Source organism: Euphorbia lathyris, chromosome 3 (assembly GCF_963576675.1).
Source record: "Euphorbia lathyris chromosome 3, ddEupLath1.1, whole genome shotgun sequence".
In the NCBI taxonomy this organism is placed as follows: Eukaryota; Viridiplantae; Streptophyta; class Magnoliopsida; order Malpighiales; family Euphorbiaceae; genus Euphorbia; species Euphorbia lathyris.
The window spans coordinates 108,353,948-108,365,177 of record NC_088912.1 but is presented as its reverse complement, the minus strand read 5'-3'; the positions used below and the strand labels follow the sequence as shown (position 1 = coordinate 108,365,177).

Genomic DNA, 11,230 nt, shown 5'->3' with positions numbered 1-11,230 from the left:
TCATAGCTTTTAGATAATTAATGAACTAATTGGGTGTGTTTGGTATAGTTTATAAGCCAATTTCATGATTTTGGAAGAAATTAAAAGTTTATAGTAAGTTTTAAAAGAAGTTAAAAGTTATAAGGATTACAATGGATAATATCCATCTTTGGGACTCTAAATTACAACATTCAAGACTCTAATTCGGACAGAAGTTGGCTGAAATTGGCTTCATACTCCCAAGCTCTCCATCTTCATCTTCTCCATCTTTCTCCTTTAAGCTCTCAAAAATACCCAGCTTCAATGATTGTTTGTTATCCGGAGATTGCACCGTCTGATTGAGCCGAAATTTTTACAGCATATTCTAGACATCCTAATACACATTGTGCATGGTGTGATTTTGATTTGGAGCCCTCTAGATTAGATTCGAGCTAGGCATATTGCAAGCTAGAAAATGAGTTCTTAGTGTGTTCTTCTTCTTTTCTTTGCAAAAGTAAGTAACTATCAACTACCCTTTTAAGTTTTTATGTATATATATATATATATATATATGTATAAATCACTCTATATTTTCCAGAAATTAATTTTTATGGTGATTTTTACCATGCATTTGATTAAATGTGGTTTTTATGATTTGTTTTAATATGAGTTTAAACTATGTTCAAGAAAATATAAATGTCTATCTTTGCATGTACAATTTCAGCCTATATATATGCATATGTACACATATTTTGGGTTTTTATTTTGATGAACTTAGTATACTTGATTAATAGTTTTTACAATATTTGATATTTTGAAGAATATAGTTAAAGAAATGTATATTAAGCCTTATTGGAGTTAATTTATGCACAAAGGTATATGAAATAATTATGAAATTTGATTGTGAAAAGAGATTTGAGCATGTTATAATTTTATGATATAATATTTTTAGTATCCATCAAGAGTAATCTGGATAGGTGGTTTTTATTAAAGTCCGTATTTAGTGAGAAATACAGACTGTGTACACAGTTGAAAGACCTATCGGGTATGGCAAAGAAGTGTTGAGTAAGACCATGCGGGATAGGCAAAATTATGAGATATCTCGGTTCTATTGTGGGGATTGATACGTAAGGGGAGAAACTCTAGGATGGATATAATGTTAAGTTTGTTTGATTATGAATTTGGTTTGATAACCCGTTTATTTGGTTACGAACTCGTTTAATAAAGAGTTTATTTGATTATGAGCTATATTTGATAAATAATTTATTTGATTACGGTTTATTTTGTTAATTCAAAAATATCGATATTTATTTGTGAATTGATTTCATTTGTGATATGAGTTGATTTGATAAAGTGATTTGGGAACTTAAAAGTTTATCGGTTTTGATTAAATATTTATGTATATTTTTATAAAATATATTTACATTTTAAGAGGATTATATTATATGAATTATCAAATAAATTCGAGATACTAAGTCTTAGTTTATGCTCAATAATTGTATTGTGAAAAATAAAATTGTATAATAAAGTGAAATATACAATTAAATGATTAATGAGTCAGACAAGTGCATAATTAAAGAGAACAACCTAAGTTAAGAGAACTACCTAAAATTGGTAGAACTACGTGGCTTTGATTCCCGACTTAAATATTAAAAGACGTTCGGGATACGTAGGAAGCTTGATAGAATTATCAAGTTCAAACCAAATAATTAATAAAACTTTAGGTAGTCAAAATAAATTTTTATCTATGATAAAATAAGTTTTGGTTTTTGGACTGTTAGAAATTGGTTATCATGTCTTCCGTTCATATCCGATGCCGATTAGTGTCGGGTGTGACAAGTTATATCAAAAGAATGAAATGAACAACTCTCTTATTGATTGGTTGTCAGGTCCTTGACTGTAATAGAAGGTGTTGCTTGAAGAAGGAAGCTTTCTAGACTCAAATCTACCATACCATGGTATTCAATGGAAGTTTAAAAGAACAATAGTGATATTGAGAAAAAACCGAAAAGAACAATACATTCATTTCCAATATCAGTCTTCAGCCTTAGTTTGTTAAGCATAACTTGAATAATGTGAAATGAATAATGCTATCAAATATGGTCTAAAACGTGGGCACTAACTCCTTAATTATTGGCTTAATACCAATTGAAAATAAAAAGTTATAAACTTTATTCTTCTTCAGATCAAAATTAAATAATTATGCTAAAATTGACAGTGAGGACTAATTTAATAAAAATTGATGTTAAGGTACCAACTCAGTCATTAAACTTGGATTGATTTTTAGATATCAACTCAGTCATTTTTGAAATTCGTTAGTATTAAAATTGACTGAATCTGAGTCAATTTGTCAAAATTTACCAACTTGGGTGTTGGGTTGATACCTAAATTTGGATTTGGACTAAATTAATTCTGGCTTCCAACTTTATGGACCATTTGACCCTTAATTCAATGTAAAGATATGACTGTTCAAGACTATAGATGGGAATGGCTACCGTACCCACACATATTTAGTATTACGTGATCCTAATAAAATTACCCGTAGTCTATATAAGAAAAAAGATATACCATGAGTATGAGCTTAAATCCGTAAAATATGATTATTTGATTCAGATTGACCTGACCGAATAAGGAGAGTTATTAGTTAGTATTCATATCCCTGTGTTCTCAACATTCTTTGGCTTTTTGTATTATTTACACATTGCTATGGGGGAACCACCATTAGTCCTAGAAATAAATTTAATCAAGTCCTATTTAGGGGAATATGTTCTGAAACATCATTAGTCTAGGACAAAATACAGTATGATATAGTATATAAGATGACAAATAATTAATACTTTATATCATTTTAGAATCTTCAATACATGCTTATTTTTATTACAGAAAAATAAAAATGAAGGGAAACACTAGCTTAATTTTGACCAGGAGGAGGTCCAGGACTATGGCTAGGATTAGATCCTGTTGGTGGGTAATCATTCAACTCTAGTAAATTTTGCATCCAATCTTCCACCTTCAAAAGAAAGATGACATTATTATAAAAAAAAAGAAAAAAAAAGATAACATAATAAAATAAAATGCAAGTTGAAACATCCAAAAGATTAAAAATTAATATGAAAGATTTAAAAAAGTCTATAACATAGAACTAGTCTATCTACACACGTAAAAATGAATCCCGATTTTGGATCGTGACTAACCAGAAACCCATCAAACCCGGTTCAGTGAGAGGTAGTAAAGCATAAAAAGTTAGGATCCACAGCTACTATGCATTTAAACTTTTATCTAAGCCACTGCGTTAATCACTATTTCATTTATTTCTCCCAATCAACTTGGCTATTTGTGAAAAATATATATCTACATATACTGATAATAAATCTTAAAAGATTTAATAGCATATAATCAATAAAATCTAAAAAATATACCCGGAGGGCATTGTTGAAAGACGAGACATCTTCAATACCAGAGCCTGTAATCATGAAGAGAAATGGATGGTGATGCTAATTAACATAATCAACTTAATTATTAAGATAAGTTATAAATGAAAGAGTGAATTACTTGATGAAGGGGCAGAGTTGAGGGAGATTATAAGGTGAGAAAGAAATAGTAGAATTAGTAGTTGATGAAAATCTTGCTCGCCATATTCTGGATTGGTCTGGTGTGGTCTGTTCTAGTCTGGGATGATGAATTTATATTGCAAATGGCAGATCAAGTTGAAACAAAACAATTAAAGGTCCACCAAACACATTTCCTTTTATGCACTATTACCTAACGTGTGCTTTCCTTTTTGGCTTTCTCCATGAACACGTTTACAATACAATGTACAATTCACATTTTTGACTTTCCTTTTTGGCAATTTCAATTTTTGGTCTTCATTATCGAATTGAATTTCAACTCATCACCCATCCTTTGGTCTTCATTATCCAATTAAATATTTCCCATTAATTCGTTTTACAATTAAATATCATCATAAGTGTATAACTAATACATATAAAAAAAAGTTGAACATTCGAACCTTATGGACATGAGAAAAATTTTATTTTATTTTTTTGGTAGGAAAGAAAAGGAAAAGCAAAAACAAAAAACAAACAACTAGCCTGGGATTAGCCTAGATAAGAAAAAATTTATATATATAAAGAAACCATCTTAATATTTTTTTTTTCCCAATTATCAATTGGAACGTTTAACATTTCAAAAAACAAGTTTTCTAGACTTATTTGATGATAAAATGAGGAACAATAGGACATGAATTAGGAAAAGTGAAGAATGATTTTTATAAAATATTATTTAGGATTAATTTGATAATTCAAAAAATCACTTAGTAAATTGTCAACCACTTAAAATATTCAATTAAGTTAAAATCACTTATTTCGATAAGTCAAAATATTTTTTTTATTGAAATACAGACCTAGCCCAACGGACATCCCAGCGAGGTTGGCACCCTCGAAAAGAAAAAGATCCAAGATATATAAATGAAGAGATGAAAAAAAATATGAATCCAGTACAAAGAATGCATGCTTTAAGAAAATCTAAACAAATACCCACCAAGGGTATTATCTCTAGCTAAAAGGGAGCAGAAGTCCGAAAGGGTATTCCACATTTGCAAATCCCACGCCAGACGTCCTTAATTAGCAAGAGCATCCACCACCTGATTTCCTTCACGGAACACATGAGAGACAACCACCTGTATATACATCATTGAATCCAAACAATTTAACCAATTCACTCGCATTGTCCAGGGAATGATCTGCGCATGGGTATGGAAAATTCGAATAACGTAAGTCGAGTCACTTTCAATCCAGACACGAGTCCAGCCACGTGACCTCACAATCGAAACTGCAAAAATAGCAGCTTGCAATTACACCATGTTTTAATTTAAATATTATGAACTATTATTTTTATATTCACTACTTTATATTTTTAGTATTTATCAAACAGTTACATCATTTAATAAATTCACACTTACAATATTTTTTAAAAAATTATTGAGAGCAAAAGACAAATAATAAATACATAGCCTTTTGAAAAAACTATTTGGATATAGAATTTATTAGAAAAATTCTTAGGATTGAGGTTGCATAAATTATCTTATAATTGTTCTTAGTTGATTGAATAGTAAAGTTTCTCCTCTCTGATCAATATAGGTAAAATTGGCCGAATCACGTAATTATTGTGTTTTGACTTGGCATGTAATTTCTTTTCCGCATATCAATAGCGTCTAATCAATACCCATCCAATCTTCAATTTCTAACAATCATGAACGAGGCTTGAAATTACACGAAAAATACAAAAACTGAAATAAAAAACGTGGACGGCTATTTTCATGGAACTTTGATTGTCAATTTTTCAAATTCAAGTCATGTTTTTTACCTCTAATATGCTCGAAAAAAAAAATCGAACTTCTCTCCTGATTTTCTGCACTAAAAAAATTCACATTCTGATAAAATAAAAACACGTGAGTCATGAAGGGTACTAGCTTGTTAGAATTAGTTAGTAGAAGAACAGAAATTAACAGCTGTAAGTTTGTACAGCTGTTATGAATATTTTTGTATAAATACCTATTGTGACAATTCTACTTTTCAATAAGAAAGAATACAATTTCATTTTATCTTCTCTAAAGAGTTTGTTAGCATATTGTTAACTTGAAGATGGTATCAGAGCTATAATGGTAGATCCATTAGGTTTTTGCCTGTTAAACCCTAAAAAAAATGCCGCCAAGGAAATTGAACAAGAACAAGTCATACGCAGACACGGTGCGTAATTCTGGAGATACAGATCCAGAAGTTCATACTGAATCAAGCGAATCAAGTGAAAGAAGTGAAAATCACGATCGTAATCGCAATCGCAACTCACCGATGCAGAATCCAACAGCAAATTGAAATCGCAATCCAAATGCAGAGCATTCTTCTGATTTCACCGATGTCGGAGGTATGCGATCTCAATTCAATACACATAATCATGATAATCCAAGTTTAGTTTTGGTTAGTACTGTATTGAGCGGAGGAAGTTACATTCCCTGGAAGAGATCGATGCTTCTTGCGTTAAGTGCAAAAAGAAAAACGAAGTTTATCCTTAAAAATGATAAACCTGCAGATGAGGATTCGGATGCTTATATTCTATGGAAGGAAACTGATGATCTTGTTTTCTCTTGGATTATAAATGCATTAACTAAAGAATTAGCTGAGGCTTTCTTATTTGCATCCTCCTCTTATGATCTATGGAAAGAGTTAGAACAGAGATATGGAGAGAGTAATGGACCTCTTCTTTTTCAGTTAAGGAGAGAGATTTGTAGTATGACTCAAGGAAGTTTAACTCTAGTTGAATTTTTCAACAAAATTAAGAGGAAATGGGATGAATATGCAATTATCAAACCGATTTTTGGTTGTACATGTGGAGAATCCAGGAAAAATGCACAAGAACAACTGCAGGAGGAACAACTGATGCAATTTCTATCTGGTTTACATCCTGATTTTGATCATGTGAGAGATCAGATTTTACTGATGGATCCTTTGCCATCTGTAAACAAAGCCTACTCCATGCTCATACGCATTGATAAACAACGCAATATAGGCAGTGAGATACAGAATGAATTTGCAAATGTTATTTCAGCTTCCACAAATGCTATTCATAATTCATATAACGGTCAGAAATTTTCAGGAAATTCAGGCAATGTATCACATAATGTCAAACATCATTCTAAGCCCCCTTTGACGAAAAATGGATCACAAAATGTAAGCAAGGAGGATAAGTTTTGTACACATTGCAAAAAAGGTGGACATGAAAAAAGTGGTTGTTTCAAGATCATTGGATACCCAGATTGGTTCAAAGGGAAAAAAGGATCTGGCTCAGGTTCAGGTTTTAAACATCAGGCACATTTAACAAGAGATCAATAGTCTCCATTTGATGAATCAGGGTCTGATGGTGAAGAAAATAGTAAATCTGAAATGCAGTTTCTGGTACAACAAGAGGTTCAGAAAGCTTTAAAAGGCAAGATGCATCAAGAATCAAGTAAGACTCAGGATTTCACTGCTTTTGCAGGACTCAGTGTAGCAGGTACTTCTCTTATCTCTCAAACTGCTTGGATTATAGATTCAGGAGCAACAATTCATATGACTTATGATTTAAGAAACTTGAGAGATATAGTGAATTTAAATGCAGTTAGAAATGTGTACCTACCTACAGGAGATGTCAAAAAGGTATCATGCAGGGGAAATATTGTTTTTGCTTCTGGTTTCACATTGCTTAATGTACTACTTGTCCCTGAATTTCAGTATAATTTGCTATCAGTAAGCAAATTATTACAGGATCAGAATATCACAGTCAGATTCTTTGCTGAGTATTGTATTTTGCAGGACCTGAGTTGTGAGAAAGTGATAGCTGTGGGCATGATGCAGAATGGGCTGTATTTTTTGGATGATAGTTCTTTTACTTCTGCTGTAATCATCAAATATACTTCCAGGAATCCATTTTCCATTGTAAATACAGAATTATGTGGTTTTTCTGTCAGGAATAAGAACTCAGATGCCCAAAATGTACACATTTGGCATCAAAGACTGGGTCACTTATCAAGTGACAGAATGAAACATCTTAGTTGTATTTCTACTTCAGTTGATGAATTGAAAAATGAGTTTGCTCATTGTGATGTTTGCTTAAGAAGTAAACAAGTTAGGAATTCTTTTTCTACTAGTGTTACTAAATCATTAAAGCCATTTGATTTAGTTCACATGGATTGTTGGGGGCCATATAGTCAAGTATCATTAACTGGAGATAGATTTTTCTTAACTATTGTAGATGATTTTTCCAGGGCTCTATGGGTAATCTTATTCAAAACTAAGGATCAGGTTCCTAGATTAATTGAGCAATTTCTGCTCATGGTTCAAACACAATTTAGTGCGATTGTTAAGATTGTGCGATCTGACAATGGGACAGAATTTACAGGACAACAAACACAGTCTATCTTATCCAGATTGGGAATCATTCATCATAGATCATGTGCATACACCCCTCAACAAAATGGAGTTGTTGAGAGAAGGCATAGAAGCCTGTTGGTCACAGCTAGAGCATTATTAAAACAGGCACGACTGCCTCTCAAGTTTTGGGAAGAAACAATTTTGCAGGCTACAATTTTAATCAATGTTCATCCCACTGTAGTTTTGAGCTGGAAATCACCTTATCAGTTACTGCATAACCTCGAACCTGATTACAGTAAGTTGAGAGTATTTGGATGCATTGATTATGCTGTCAATCATAATAGTAAAGGCAAATTTGATGATAGGTCTCATAAATGCATTTATCTAGGTCATTCCCCAGGGAAAAAGGGTTGGAAACTGTATAATGTTCATACACACAAGATATGTGTATCTAGAGATGTTCATTTTGTTGAGTCTCAATTTTTCTACTCTAATCCTAGCCCTTCTACTGTAGAAACATCAAATTCTCCTTTACCTGCAGTTTTTCCAGTTCCTGTGTCAAACAATTTTAGTTGTCCTCCTACTTCTCCTAGTTCACTCCCAAAAGTTTCAAATTCAGAAATTTCTGTTACATCCCCAATGGCAGTCAGTGAAACTCAAATTTCAAGTGATCAAACATCAGACACATTTCATCCTTCTAATTCATCTCTTGTGGTTTCATCTCCAACTCCAATTAGGAGATCATAGAGTTCATCAAGCACCCAAATGGACTCATGACTTTGTCACTAACTATTTGTCTACTACTGCCAAAAATCAATTAACCATTTTACCTGCCTATACTAATCAACAATATGCTTTTCTTAGCAATTTGACTAGTATTCCAGAACCATCAACATATCAAGCAGCTAGTACTAATTCACATTGGGTCAAAGCTATGGAAATGGAATTAGAAGCATTGGAGAACAATGGCACTTGGGAATTAACTAGTTTACCAAAAGGGAAGAAGCCTATTGCATCCAGATGGATTTTCAAGGTAAAGTATAAAGCTGATGGTAGCCTGGATAAGTATAAAGCCAGGTTAGTAGCCAAGGGATACAACCAGCAGTAGGGTATAGACTATCATGACAATTTTTCCCACTCGCTAAAGTGGTGACAGTGAGATTGTTTTTAGCATTGGCAGCTCATTTTGCTTGGGATATCTATCAAGTGGATGTGAAGAATGCTTATTTGCATGGTTTCATTGAGGAAGAATTGTATATGACACCACCAGAAGGCTATACTAAGGCTAAAGAAGGGCAGGTTTGCAGGTTGGTGAAGTCCATGTATGGTCTTAAGCAGGCCAGGAGACAATGGAATAAAGAATTCACTAATGTGTTGATCAAAATGGATTTTGAACGATCTGTGCATGATTATTGTTTGTTCACGAGGACATAAGGAGGAGAATTTATAGCCTTAGTTGTCTATGTTGATGATATCTTATTGACTGGAACTTCAGTTCAACAAATTGCAGATATCAAACAACAATTACATCAGATTTTTACTATTAAGGATCTAGGAATTGCCAAGTATTTCCTAGGTATTGAGCTAACTAGGTCATCACAGGGGTTGATATTATCTCAGCATAAATATATTAGAGATATGCTCAAAGAAGCTGGTTTGCAGGATGCTTCAGCTGCAGCAAGCCCTTTTCCAGCAGGAGTAGATCTAACAGTTGATAGTCCTGATCTTAAACATAGTGATCAATACAGAAGGATCATTGGGAAATTGTTGTACTTGGGCTTTACTAGACTAGATTTGTGTTATATCACTCATCAACTAAGTCAATTTTTACAAAAGCCAACACAATTACACATGGAGGCAGCTATCCATGTCCTCAGGTACCTTAAAGGGACTGCAACAATGGGATTGTTTTATCCTACCCGAACAGAGTTACAACTTCAGGCATTTTGCAAAAATGATTTTCAGACACAGGAGGACAAGATGAAGGTAGCAGCATATAGTGATGCTGACTGGGCAAGATGCAAACAAACTAGAAAGTCTGTGGGAGGCTACTGCATTTTTTTAGGGGATTCTTTAATTTTATGGAAGGCAAAAAAACAAGCAACCGTAAGCAAATCTTCTGCTGAAGCAGAATATAGAGCCATGGCAACAACTGTATGTGAGGTGAAGTGGCTAACTTTTTTGTTAAAAGACTTAACTGTCTTAGTACAAAAGCCTATATCATTGTTTTGCGATAACAAGGCTGCTATACATATTGCTGAGAACCCAGTATTCCATGAAAGAACCAAGCATCTAGATATAGATTGCCACATAGTTCGAGAACATTTGCAAACAGGATTAATCACTACTCCATTTGTTTCTTCCGCAAATCAACCTGCTGATATATTCACTAAACCCTTGTCCTATAATCAAATGGCTCCTACATTGAAGAAAATGGGCTTGGTTTTCTTACCTATAACTTCATGAATGTTGCAGCTGTTTCTCACGTGAGGAGGGGGTGATAAAATAAAAACACGTGAGTCATGAAGGGTACTAGCTTGTTAGAATTAGTTAGTAGAAGAACAGAAATTAACAGCTGTAAGTTTGTACAGCTGTTATGAATATTTTTGTATAAATACCTATTGTGACAATTCTACTTTTCAATAAGAAAGAATACAATTTCACTTTATCTTCTCTAAAGAGTTTGTTAGCATATTGTTAACTTGAAGACCACGAGTCATTTTCCAATATTTTTCCGGTTGCGTCCATTTCGTTAAATCAAAAAATGATTTACATTGTTTCTATTCCTGACATACCAACTTCGATCCCAAACTTTGGTTTCACCCAAACTCTTACCTGAAACACAATTTTTTAAGCCGTTTCATATTCTGGAAACACCATTTATTGTTACCATTTATTTGCATATTAATTAGCTGAAAACAGAAAGAATGTGAAAATGCTAGAAACGGGCAAACACAAAAAATTTGGAAAACAAGAAAAAGGTGAAAACCTAAAAAAAATATGAAAAATAGAAAAAAAATGAACCTCAAAAATGGTAAAATCCAAGAAACTGAAAAACAAAAAAAAAATACCAAAAGATGAAAGAATGTGTAAATGCTAGAAACGGCCAAACACAAAAAAAAACAAAAAAACTTGGAAAACCGTGAAAACCATGAAAAATATGAACAACATGTATAAACACGACAAACATTAATTGTAAAAACAAAAGAAGGAAAACCTTGAGAAATGAGAAAATGGAAAATAATGAGAGAGATAAAAATGCGAAAAATGTTAAACAGTGAAAAACAGTAAGAGCACCAAAAACATGAAAAAAACCCAAAAAACGAAAACAAATAGGCTTTTTCTTTTTTTGTTTTTCATATTTGATG

The 11,230-nt window shown here is 32.7% G+C and overlaps 1 long non-coding RNA gene across 1 annotated transcript; it reads right to left on the bottom strand.

Moving 5' to 3' along the window:
* Positions 1 to 2,840: 2,840 nt before the first annotated feature.
* Positions 2,841 to 3,631, bottom strand: LOC136222199 (uncharacterized). The gene is made up of 3 exons (XR_010685530.1): positions 3,511 to 3,631; positions 3,378 to 3,421; positions 2,841 to 2,968 (listed from the first exon to the last, which is right to left on the bottom strand). It is a non-coding gene; the product is annotated as an uncharacterized lncRNA (long non-coding RNA).
* Between the last annotated feature and the right edge of the window lie 7,599 nt (positions 3,632 to 11,230).